This window comes from Spermophilus citellus (assembly GCF_964194105.1).
Source record: "Spermophilus citellus genome assembly, chromosome: 2".
Classification (NCBI taxonomy): domain Eukaryota; kingdom Metazoa; phylum Chordata; class Mammalia; order Rodentia; family Sciuridae; genus Spermophilus; species Spermophilus citellus.
Window position 1 is genome coordinate 208101948 of NC_138183.1, and position 13685 is coordinate 208115632.

The following is a 13685-nucleotide window of genomic DNA, read 5'->3' on the forward strand; positions in this document are numbered from 1 at the left end:
CTTCATGTAAAAGATGACTCAGATTTAATGAGCAAGAAATTTGTTGAAGAAAGGAAGGAAAGAAGAAACAAAAATAAAAAAGGAAGGAAAGAAGTTAGTTCCCATGTATAGCTTTGTCATTCAGAAATTTGAAAGTGTAATGAGTTTCAAATATAGGGCTTTGCTCTAAAAAGATGTTAATTCCAGTGGATAGAAGAAGTTGAAGATGTAATAGGGGTGGGAATAATTCTTATCGTGAGAGAATGGAGCATAGGAAAGAAACAGAGAAAAGATGGTAACTGCTTGCCAGAGGAATTTAAGTTTCCTTCCTCCTGGCAACACTGGAGAGGTTCCCACAAATCTTTCTACATCTGCAACTTAGTTGACTGTGGGTGGAGGTAGACAAGTGACAGCTAGTGGAACCAGTGGCTTTCTGGAAAGATGGAATGGAAAAGCTCAGGGCCTGACCCAACCAGGGAGCTGAAGGAAATGACCATTAGACAGAAACAGAATTGAAAGGCTTCTCGGCTGCTTCTGGCATTAAGCACATAACACGCAGTCCCAAGAAAGCAAGGTCTCCAAAAGGAGAGAAAACAGTATTAATGTTGTTGGTGGGGTTAATGCGCTTTCCAGAAATAAATCACCCAGGGATTCTTAATAGCACTATATAGTTGTACACTTAATGCTTTGTGTAAGTGTTTGATAGTATTTTCTATTAAATAAAAACCCCCAAAATGAATATAACTGTTGCATACTTAGTCCTCAGACATGTACTCTGAGGTGGATATGTGTATGTAGAGAATTTACTGGGAAGTGACCAGGGATTCAATACCAGAGGAGGAGTGAAGGAAGTAGGACTGGGTAGGAGTTGAACTGCAATGGAATCACAACAAAGGTCTCTCAGCCAATCCTACAGGGAACTATGAAGTTGTCTTTCTTTGGATCCAAGAAGATCGGGCCTTCAAAATTAGGTGTAAACTTGTCATTAGGTATAGGCTGCTTGTAACCTTGGGTGAGGTGATTCTTTTCATCTGAGGACAATAGCAGGAGAGAGACTCATCGTAGAGTCAAGCTGCCAATATTCCTAGCAGCCAAGGGAATGATTACTTCAATCCAAAAAGGGAATCTGAGTGTCATACCATGCAGTAGTTATAGCCCACTGTGCTGGATCTATTTACTTTGTATAATAAATTCTAGGAACAGCTCCTCTAATATCCTGGGGAAACTTACTAGAGGAATAAATGACAACTCAGGTTGCAACTGATACTCATTGTGTTTCTTTCACACATTTTAGATTCTTTCGCCCTCAGCCCTGCTCTCTAGGGCTTTTGGTTACCATATCCTCCTGAAGCTATAGCAGCTCTCCATTCAGCAAAAGAACACAAGAGATGCATCAGTCAATTGTCAGGATCTCTAAACCCACAGAACCCAGTGTTGCAGGGACAAGAAGCACAAATACCACAAGTGGGTCATTGTGAGTTATGGTAAGCAGGGCTTGGGGCCACTCTTGATTTCTTCCTTTGGATCTTAGAACTATGTTAGACCTATCGAGAACACAGGCCCATATAATAATTGTATATGCTGCATCCTGGAAGATGTGACTTGTTATGATTTAGGTGTGGGGTGTCCCCCAAAGACTCATGTGTGAAAAAATGCAAAAACATTCAGAGATGAAATGATTAAATTATGAGAGCTTTAACCTAAATAATGGATTAATCCACTGATACAGATTAACTGAGGCTGGTAGGGTGTCACTAGAGGAGGTGGGTCACTAGGGGCGTGCCTTTGGGGTACATATTTTGTCTCTGGTGAGTGGAACTCTCGCTTTGCTTTTTGATTACCATGTTCTGAGCTATTTTCCTCTGCATGGCCTTCTTCCATGATGTTGTGCCTCACCTTAGGTCGAGAGCTGTGGAGTCAGCTGATTATGGACTGAAGCTCTGAAACCATGAACCAAAATCAACTTTTCCTCCTCTAAATTGTTCTTATCAGGTATTTTGGTCACAGCAATGCAAGAACTAAGTAAAACTTTACTCCATATCTTTATAGGATATCACCTACAAATGGCATGTAGGTTGTATCCTCAAAAGGCCGTTTCATTGTTCTGTCAAGCTGATAGCTTCTGTCAATAGAAGTGGTATGGTATGAAATAGAAACAGTGGATTCCATTATCACGTACCAATGTTGACCTATTCTGTTGTCATGTTGGTTCCTGAATCCAATAAAAATATGGTGCAGGATTCTGTGTTGGTGGATCAAATACTGTATGTGCTCAGACACCATGTTAGCTGAGACCTCAAGGACAAAAAAGACTAACACATACCAAGAATATGTATTCATTCCAGTCAAAATGAATCACTAATTTTTTCAGTATAATCAACTTGCCATCAAGTGGCTGGTTTGGTCTCCTGGAAGAACTTGAAGAATGATGCCTCATTGAGGACTCAGTATTGGTCTATCTTGATGGCAGATTGGACAGAGGGAGGAATAAACAGCGATCCTATCACTACAGTGATGTGGTCACTTCCAGCGGAAAAAGCTCCTATAGGAGCTTTGTGTCTGGGATGCCCCTTGAGGCAAGGGATTCTGGTCTTGTATCTTGTCTCCCATCATTGACTAGTCATTGGAAGTGGCTGTATCCAAGGAGAAAGTCATGACCTTCGCAAGCTGCTTTCTTTAATGTAGGGTAATTCTTGGAAAGACAATCAGAAGAGAGCTGGTTGCCAGTTCTCCCAGCAGGTAGGTGAATGAGTGCCTTGATTCTGAAGGAGGACTCCAGGTAACATATCACAGAATCCACTACAATAACTAAATGATAGGAATTTCTGTTTTCAATTTAGCAATTCCTAGGAGTTTTGGAATGGGTTCGGCTTGGAAGAGGATGGAGAATCCTAAGATATGCTACCTGCCAAATTTCATAGCTGATTATCTGGAAAAATTCATTGAAAACTGCATATAATATGTATATTTAATCAGAGTTGAAAAAAATTCTAAACAGATCAAGGAAAAGTATGAAGAATGTTTTTATCATACAATATCCACCATTCACAAGGTTCTGTTTGCTTCTTTTTAAATCTGTATTGTACAGACATTATGTTTACATAGTCCTAATCAAGAGGTGTTTTCATACTCTTTTAATTTCTGTTTTTACTTTTCATCTATACACACTCCATAGATTTGTTATTTTTATTTATTAGCAAGTAAATATCCTACCATATTAATATAACAATATTTTCAGAATTTCAATTCCCTTTTTTTAGGGCATTTGACTGACATCCAGTTTTTCACAAGAGGACATAGCACAACTATAAAAAATACATTTAAAATTTTTTTTCCTTCCCAAAGTGGCAATAACAGATATTTTGCTTTTTTGAAAGGTTATCCTAACTTATAGTAGTGTGAGCAATGTTTAAGTGCCTGTTTACTTATGATTATGTTAACATCGAATTTTTCTCATTTTTACTTCTGATAGTAGAATGAATTGTTACCTCCTCATTTTTTGAATTCAGTTTCCTTCACTGAGGCTGACAATTTTTTCTTTTTTCTTTTTTTTAACTTTTTATATTTTTGTTACTTATGTCTTTTGACTATTTGTATTTCTGTAGGAGTACTGATCTTTCATATTTTTATCATTCCCTGATATATTGTAGATAGTCAACTTTGTCAACTAATTATCAGTGGTTTCTGCCTTTATTTATAATTCTTTATTAAGTAGTTGGGGTTTTTTTTTGTTTGTTTGTTTTATAGCATAAATCACATTGATATTGCCATTAATGATTTTTAAAATGCTTTTACGTCTTAAAATTGCTATCTTATTTTTGTTAGGAATAGATTATTGTGTTGTCTTCTGTATTTTATAATAAATATTAATTTTTTATCTTCAAATAAAAATAGGTTTTTGGCTTACTTATTTCTCTTGATTCCTTGTGATATATAGTAAACTGATCATATAGCTTCCCTTCTATTTTTACCTAAAGAAGTGGAATAATTCTGATTTTTAAAATGTATTATATATGATCATAGGTATTTACATATGAGTATGGAAGCATAAAAAATATGGAAAGAAAATTTTAAGAGTGGTAGCTTGGATGGTTGGATTATGCTAACAACATTGGATTTTTCTCATTTTTACTTTTGAACTCATTTTTACAGTTGAACTTAATATTTTGCTTTTCATTTATCTGCATATCACAATATATATTACATTACAATTCACACATATCATTTCATGGCTTAGAAAAGGAGAAACTTTAAATAAAATGGAGAAAATAAAGATATGAATTGTTAAATAAAAGACAATTAAAAAGGAGAAGGGAAAGGCTGGGAAATATATCACATTAGATTAGGTAAGCTCAGATGAATCGCATTTTCTCCCAAGTCTTTTTATATGACTACATATGACATTGTCCAGACCTTTATGTAAACACATCTCTGCATAGTTAGTCTCTTCCATTTCTTCTCTCCCAGCCTGTCTCAGCCCTGTGTCTGGGATTTATTCCAACTGTCTCTCTCTCTCTCTCTCTCTCTCTCTCTCTCTCTCTCTCTTTTTTTTTTTTTTTGTGGTGGTAGTGCTGGGGATTGAATCCAGAACTTCGTATGCTAGACAGTGCTCTACCAACTGAGCTACATCCCCAACCTGCGTTTAGCTATTTTAAAAAATATTTTTAGTTGTAGATGGGCACAATACCTTTATTTTATTTATTTATTTTTATGTGGTACTGAGGATTGAACCCTGTGCCTCACACATGCGAGGCAAGAGCTCTACCACTGAGCTAGAACCCCAGCCCCTGCCTTTAGCTTTTGGCCCTTTTGGTTACCACAGTTACTATGGGTCAACAATTTCTGGATTTCTGGTATCAGACTTTACTCTTTGTATGTTTGGGTAACTCTGCTCTAATCTCTTTGTGGTCCTCCTCAATTGTTAGCCCTAAAATAAGGTCACTGTCGAAGCTGACAAGATATCAATCAGAGCCTAATGTGGAAAACAGAAACCATTGTAGACAGGTTAAACAAAAGAGACTTAATTCAAGGAATTTGTTACACAACTATTGGAAAGCTAGAAAAGCAAAAAGGGGAAACTAGGAAAACCAGAGATTTATATTTTAGAAGCAGTTACTACCTATAAGACTGGGAGAGCTGAAGTGAAGAGGTAATATGAACATCCTCCAAAGCTGCCTCTGCTGTAGAGGCTGAGACTGCAGGGAGGGATAGGAGGTGGGGTGAGATGTCACTCAGATATTTCTCAGACTTCAGAGGAGGCACTGAGAGGATTTCTTCTGAAATGAAAAGAGTTGCTTTGGTTTGTAGTTTCAGAGTAGTGAAGTCTAGTTGTTATTAGTTTCTGTCCTTAGATGAGATGAGATATCCTTAAAATTATCTCTTGTACTTGAACTGCCTTGAAGGAAGTCTCTGTGTCTTGCAAAGCAAAAAACCTTCCAAAATACTCATTGTCCCTTAGTGTGTTTTAGCCTAGACTTCTTCCACACCATTTTTCTTTACATGCTAATTGAGTACAGTTCCTTCAATTCCAATTGAATTGTCTTTTGATCACTGCTGCTTTATAATATAACATTATTTTTCAATCTATGAAAAAGTTCTGCAACACTATTACTTTTTCCCAGAACACCAACAAATATGCTTCTATTCATGTACATTTTATAATTATGTTGTCAAGTTTTATTTTATAAAACTCTTAATGCCCCATTAATTAGTTTCACATTAAATTATGAATTAATATGGAAAATGTCATCATGTGATTTGTTTAGTCTTTCTATTTATGAGAAGGGATAGCTATCCATAGGTTTTGGAGTTTTCTTAATACTTTTTATTAAGTTGATATTAAAGTTTTGTTTTATTTGGTACGGGATTGAATCCAGGTGCACACTACCACAAAGCTAGACTCTTTTTAAAAATTTCCTATTTTGAGACAGGGTTTCACTAAGTTGCCCAGGTTGGCCTCAAACTTGCCAGCCTTTAAGTGGCTGAATTACCAGGGTGTGCCACCACACCTAGCTGACATCAAAGTGTTTAGTGGGGATTTGGAGTCTCCATTATAAATGGAATTGTTTTTTACATTTTCATTTCTGGCTATTGACTGTAACAACAATTTTAAAATTTGTTTCCTCCTGACCACTTGAGGAAATGAGGAATTGTCCAGTGTGAGAAACGGTGCTTAGCAGAGATGGATTTTCACTGCATGTTTACTTTCACATGTTTGTGTCTCTTGTGGACAATGTTTGAGTAGTGCCTGGCCCTTGTGAGCCATGCGGGCAGTGTACCTTTACCATTTTCCTTCATGAATAAACCAAGTTAATTGACTTGTGCTGGAACTAAACCCATATCCTTAAACCCTCTAAAGGCCCAGCCTGTAAAGACCTTTGCTTTCAACAGCTTTCATTTCAAACAATTAGAGCTGGGTTGCTTTGGGAGATATTGGTTTCTATGATATTAAAGACTGAAATGACTGACTATGTGAGGATTGGTTGCATTTTTAAACAATGGATTAGGTTTGTTGTAAATAATGTCTTAAAGTATGGTGTGCCTTTGAAATAAAGTAACTAGTGTATGTTCACTGTAGAAAAATGAGAAGATGCAATAAATTAAAAAAAAGAAAAGAAAAGGAACTCCCACTTAGGGAGGACCATGGCTAAGACTTTGTAGTCTTTTCTTGCAATGTTTTTCTTTCTGGAGTGTTCAAATAAATATGCATACTTAATTTATTTCCTAGTTGTTTGTAAGATGTACTTTTCTATATTTTAACATTTCTGAAATTGAAATACAATATTACAATCAATGATTAAATTTAACAAAGTTTTTTTCTTTTCCCTCAGAATAGATATAAATAAATGTAGTTTGTGGCATTTTAAAATTGAGGGAGTTTTTTGGGTTTTGTGGGTTTTTTTTGAGGTATAGGGTTTGAAAGTAGGGCCTCATGCAGGGTTTGGTAAGCATTCCGCCGCTGAGCCATTCCTCAGCTCAAGAAAGAGATTTTTAATTAAACTTTTTGTTTTCAGATGTAATTGTAAGATATGGTACAGAAAGAGCTCTTAGATTTTTTACCTAGTTCTCCCCAATGGTAACATCATGCAAAATTATAATACAGTATCACAACTAGCATATTATAGTGACACAGAATATTTTCATCACTACAAGGATCCTCCATGTTGTCCTTTTATAACCATGCCTACCTTCCTCCCACTACCCCTCTCTGTTATTCCTGGTAGCCATCAATTTTTTTCTTCGTTTCTATAATTTTGTCATTTCAAGAAGATTTTGTAAACAGAATCATACAATATATAAATTTGGGGTTTTTTTACTCATTGTAATTCTTGGAAACTCATCCAGGTTTCGCATATATTGATTGATAATGTGTTCTTTTTTATTGAATAATATTCCATGGTATGGATGTACCCAATTTGTTTAACTCTTCACTCATTGAGGTATATCTGGATTGTTTATGATTTGGGGTATTACAAATAAAGTTGGTATAAACATTCATGTAGATTTTTGTGTGAATATGACTTTTTTTCCCCTCTAGGATAAATATTTGGGGTGAAACTGCTGATTTTTTATGATAGTTGCATGTTTAGTTTTTTTTTAAAGTATTTTATTAGTTGTTGATGGATCTTTGTTTATATGTGGTACTGAGGATTGAACCTAGTGCCTCACTCATGCTAGGCAAGCGCTGTACCACTGAGCCACAATCCCAGCCCCACTTGTTTAGTTTTTAAAGAAAATGCCAAACTGGTTTTCAGAGTGACTATAATGTTTTACTTTCTACCAGCACTGTATGAGTGATCTTGGTTCTCTGCATCCTTACTCTTATGTTTTATTCCAGTCTTTCTGATAGGTAAGTAAATTTCCATAATAGTTATTAATAATGTTATTCAAATGATTTGTTTTGAGTGAACTGTGGTGGTTGTGGTAATTTTTCATGGGATTGTCCCATTTAAATTTTCAGAGTCATTCATATAGAGTTAGTTGTTAGTAGTATTCCTTTATTATTTTTTTCATGTCTGTAGACTCTGTAATGATATCATTCCTAATATTACGAATTTGTATCTTCTCTCTCTTTTTGTTATCAGTCTTGCTAGAATTTTATCAATTCTGTTGATCTTTTCAAAGACCCAACCCTTTGTTTCATGGATTTTCCCCTATTGTTCTGTTTTGTTCCATTGATATCTGGTTTCTTCTTTTTATTATTTCCTTCTCTTTAACTTTATCTTTTTTATTTTCCAGTACTGGGGACCAAACTTAGAACCTTCTAGATTCTGAGACTTTTCCTGTTTTCTAACATATGCATTTAGTGTTATAAATTTCCCTAAAAGACATATTTTATATTGCATAGGGAAAGCCTTAGTGTACCTGCCATGTTTTTTGCTTTCTACGAAGGAATATAATTCATTTCAACAAATTGAACAATTCAACAAAACAGTGCCTGCCTTGGACCAGGCAGTGTTCTAAATCCTCAGAATATATAAAGGAACAAAATAGGCAAAGATCTCTGTCTTTGTGGAGCTTATAGTCTAGCCCGAATACCATGTTTATTACTCTAAGCTGTAAAATGAAATAAGTTGATTGGGCAGGCCTTTTGGAGAAAGCAAGATATGAATAAAGATCTAAAGGAGATACGAAAGTCAAACAAGGATCTAACACAAGTATATTTCAGACAGCTGAGGCAGCTAAAGGAAAACCCTTAAGGTGGGAATATTTGAGGAAGAGCAAGATCAGTGAAGCTGGAATGGAGTGAGCAAGGGGGAGAGTGGTAAAAATGAGGCCAGAGATAACAAGGGCTAGTACATTGGTTTTTATGAGTGAAATGGGAAACCATTGTCATATGTGAAACAAATGAATAACATGAAATGACTTAGATGATTTTTTTTTCTATTTGTTTTTGAGAAAGGGTCTGTTACCAATCAGCTGAGAGTTCTGTTGCTCAGTTTGGATTGAAATCATGAATAAGCAAAGTGCAGTTTCCTTAGTGTTAGCAGCTCTGATCTTTGAGAGCCAAAGGCTCTCAACTCTTAGTGTTAACAGTGTTGATACCAGTGACTCTCAGCTCCTTGTATTTGCAGTTTCCCTGTTCTTTTCCTTGCATTGGAAGCTATCAGCTACTGGGAGCTCTCTAGAGCTCTTGCAGAAGCCAGAGCTAGCAGCTTCCAGAAGCCCTCTGTTGCTCCCTGCCATTCTCTGGCTGTTAACTGTTCTTAGTGTTACCAGCCCTGGCTGCTGGCTTCTTTCAGTGCCAGCAGGCTCACTATTTCTAACTCTTAGTGTAACCTGCTCAGCCCTGCTCTTCTTGAGATAGAAATCATGAATTGGCCAAATAAAACTATCCTAAAGGCTTTATTAGGTCTTGTGCTGCAGGGGAAGTAGTACACAGACAGTACCAATAAGGGTATGGGAATGGCTGCTTATATAGATAGAGTAGGTGGGCTCACACATGTGCAGTGTTCTGCCAGCCAACCACAGACTTTCTATTTAGTTATGGGCAGGGGAGAGGCTCTTTACAAACCACGCTGGGGATAGATGAATCAGCAACAGAAGGGCAGAGTCACCCAGAGAGGCTGCAGAGTGGGACTCTGGGAGCGACCCGCAACTGAAGCTTGCTGCAGCCAAAGCAAAAGTCTCTGAGTAGTCTAGTGGCTAGGAGCCATCTGATATAGTTGTGGCTGGCTATAAGGCATTTAGGAGCAGCCATGGCTGTCAAAGATAGATGAAAAATTAAAAAATACCTCTTGGGGTACTGATTGCTTTTTTTCTATCTTAGGTCTAGCTATGTTTCCCAGGCTGCTCTGAAACTCCTGGGATCACGTGATTCTTCTCCTTGGTCTCCCTGGTAGTTGCAACTACAGGCAAATGCCACTGTTCTATGACTTAGTCTTTAAAAGATTGCTCTGACAATTGGTTCTAGATTTTGGGTGTGTTTTATTCAACTTTTTTGCTGTGATTAAAAGACCTGACCAGAACAACTCTAGAGGAGGAAAAGTTCATTTGAGGGCTCGCATTTTCAGAGGTCTCAATCAATAGATAGCTGGCTCCATTCTTTAGGGCTCGAGGTGAGGCAGAACATCATGGTGGAAGAGTATGGCAGAGGGAAGCATCTCACATGATGATCAGAAAGCAGAGAGAGAGTGTCCCCTTGCCAGATAAAAAATATACACCCCAAAGGCACACCCTCAATGACCCACTTCCTCCAGCCACACCCTACCCACCTACAGTTACCACTCAGTTAATCTCATCAGTGAATTAATCCATTGATTGGGTTAAGGTTCTTATAACCCAATCATTTCTCCTCTAAATCTTCTTGAATTGTCTTACGCATGAGCTTTTGGGGAACACCTCATATCCAAACCATAACAGGGTAGAAGGAGATTACTTCTTATCAGGCTACCGAAGAAATGTGGGTGAAAAATAGTGCTTCTTGGAGAAGAGTGATAGCAGTAGTAACAGGGAGAAATGATTACATTCTAAATATATCTTGAACGTAGCACTAACAGGATCTCTTCATGGATAAGACATGAAGTGTTAGAAGAGAGGAATCTGAATAACCAGTTTGATGTAAATCCTTTAACATAGGTGGCTATACTCAATATTATATTGCAGGCTCTAGCCCCCTAAATCAACCCACTGCTTGTTGAACAATGGCAGGCTCTTACTTGGGGTCAACTGATTGATAAAGTAGAAGTTAGCTTTGAGGGTGTTCTGGTATGAAAGTTTAACATAAAAATGTGTAGAGTAACTGTGCCAGTAATATTTTTTTCTTTCAAGAATCAGAATTGGACAGACCAAAATAAAAAGAAAAATCTTTAGTGAGAGTAGAAGCTGAAAGACATGGAGAAAAGGCAGTATTGAGACCTCATGAGTAAGCAGAAACCCTGAATAAACAGGAGCTCTGAGCAAACAAAAGTCACGAGGCAGCAAAAAGGTATACAGAGTAATGACAGATGGATAGAAAATAACCAAGACAGATCAAATTCTCAGAAGGGAGAGTCAAGGGTCAGGCCTGGCTCGCAGGCCCACGCTAAAGCCACACTTACTACAAGTGTTAGACTGGTGCTAGACAGGCAAAAATGATAGGTGTCACCAGACATGTAGAGCCAGGCTTGAGTCTGCTATGAAAGCCAGAACCACATAAGACCCAAAATTATGAGGGTGCAAGGAAGCCAGAAAAGCAGAAAAATGTAGCATATATTCAGAGAGAGGCACAGATGGTAGAGAATGCAGCCATGTGATCTTATCTGTTTTTAGTCCCATTCCAGAGAGGTCTGGCTATGCTGATCCCTACATTTTAGCATCTCAAGAGGTTGCTTCTTGTATCCATTCAAATCATCTCCTTTTCTATTTGAGTTAATCTGCATAGTTTTGGGTTCATGCTCCAAGGGTGTGAAGGTGATATTTTGGTTGGAAATTTCTTAGTATCTACTTATTTCCTAGGATGGACAATGGCAGACAAGGTGTATAGGGTGAAAATGCAATTATTTTGGTGTAAAGAGTTAGCTGAAATCATGGGAATTGCTTCGCATACCTTTTCTCATTTAATCTCTAGTACGTGTGGGGTTCTGTTACTAAGGCTCACAGAGGCTTAGTACAGTCCATCCTTATTATTCATGGATTTTAAATTGCAAATCCGTCTCCTTGCTAAAATTTATTTGTGAAATCAAATTAATATTAGTGGCACTTTAGTGGTCCTTCACAAACATGTGTAGGACAGTACAATATAAGAGTTTTTCAATGTACACATTCTAAACTGAGGTTGAACAAGTCAATACCTGGTCTTCTTGTTTCAGCTCTTACACTGTAAATAAGTCTACTTAGTGCCATATTTTTCTTATTTCATTTCAGTTTTGTGCTTTTGTTGCTGATTTTGCTATTTAAAATGCCCCCTCCCCAATTGTAGTGCTGAAGTATTGTCTGGTATCCCTAAGTACCAGAAGGCTATGACATGCCTTCCAGAGAAAATACATGTTATATAAGCATCATTCAGGCATAAGTGCTGTGTTGTCCATGAATTCAATGTTAAGGAATCAACAACATATATTAGATGAGATCAGGTACGTTCAGGGTGTATAGCCATACACTATACCATATATTAAATAAGGTGTCCTTAACAGAAATCCACATAAAATGAGCTTATATATTGATTGGTTGATGAAAACATTGTGACCAAAGGCTTCCAGGAACATAACTGTGTATTTCCCTTAGGAGTAATAGTCCATTAGCCAGTGCTGACTCAGAATTCACAAAGTCTTTATAGAACATAACCTTTATGAAAAATGAGAATTGACTCTATCATGTCCAGGATCAGACAATCTGTCTACATTCCTGATTCTGGTCAGCTTGTGCTCATTCCATCCCACTATGCTCCCTGCTTTTTTTTTACTATTTTGTTTATCTTTATGTGGCGCTGAGGATCAAACCCCGTGCTTCGCACATGCTAGGCAAGCGTTCTACCACTGAGCCACAGCCACAGCCCCCACCATGCTACCTTTTATAAGAGAAAGAAGCACTCTTGGGCTCAGCTTGCAATAACTCTGCCTTCCCAAGAACTTGTTGCCTAGTTGAGAAATGAATGAATATGAAACAATTGTAAAAATTGCAAATTGTCTGCGTTAGGTTTGGGATAATAATGGGAGGCACATTTCTTTTCACTTCTCCTAAATAGGTGCAGATATTTCCTGCTGATCCCAGATGGGGTTTCACAATTATCAACATAGCCACTCCCAGTGGATCAGAGTTGGCATATAAGATGAAATCTTTATCTTCCTTGCATGATACCCTGTGTCCTTGTAAGATGAAGAATATACTTGGAGATCTGAGTTGTCAGGCTGAAGGAACTTTAAAGTTAAATCAAATTTATCAGTCTGTTTCTAAGCCTGGATCCTTGTGGTAGCTGAGAATGATTGACTGGTAGTATGGTAGTGATTGACCGCTTTGAAAGGGTTTTATAAATGGAGACTTTATGTAAAACTTAGTTCCTATAAGATTCACCATGATGGGAACACTTTTTTTTGTTATCCATGAATCACTGTGCCTAGCATACTGTCTGGCATAGAGTTGGTACTCAGTGATGTTTGTTGAATGAATACTTAAGAACCTAGATTGACACCTGTCTTTCCCAGGGGGCAGAACTCTGATGTGGTCCTATGACAGAATGGAGTCCTTAGAGGCTCAAAGTAGAGCCAGCACAGCTAGGGGCAGAGTTCTTCAGAGGAGGCAGGCAAGGGATTATAAATTAAACTGAACTGGACAAGCATTCTATTGACTCTTCAGCTTCTTCGTGTTATTTATTTATTTTTTCATTCTCTCCCATGCCTTATCTGTGTACCTTTAGTCAAGATGGACTGGGGAATCTCAAGCAGGAATGGGGTTGAGGCACACAGGGAAGAGAAAGCATGAGATACATTTTGTGAGCTGGGATTTAGCCTTGGCTCTGAAGCAAGGGACTGAGCTTCAGCTTCCAGACCTGCTGGGCACCATTGTTACCCACTGTCACACAGGGCTCTGGACTCTTAACCTCTATCTGCTTAGCCCAGTTCCTCTTTCTTCACCCTGTCTCCTTTCCCCCTTTTCTCTGTTAGTCATGGTAAATGGGTTTTGAAAGGAAATAGGGAAGATGGGATGGGAAGTTCAAACAGGAAGATATAGATTGACCAGAAGCCTAAGGAGGGAATGCCGCTCAGGGGACCAATATAGTAGGAAGTCAG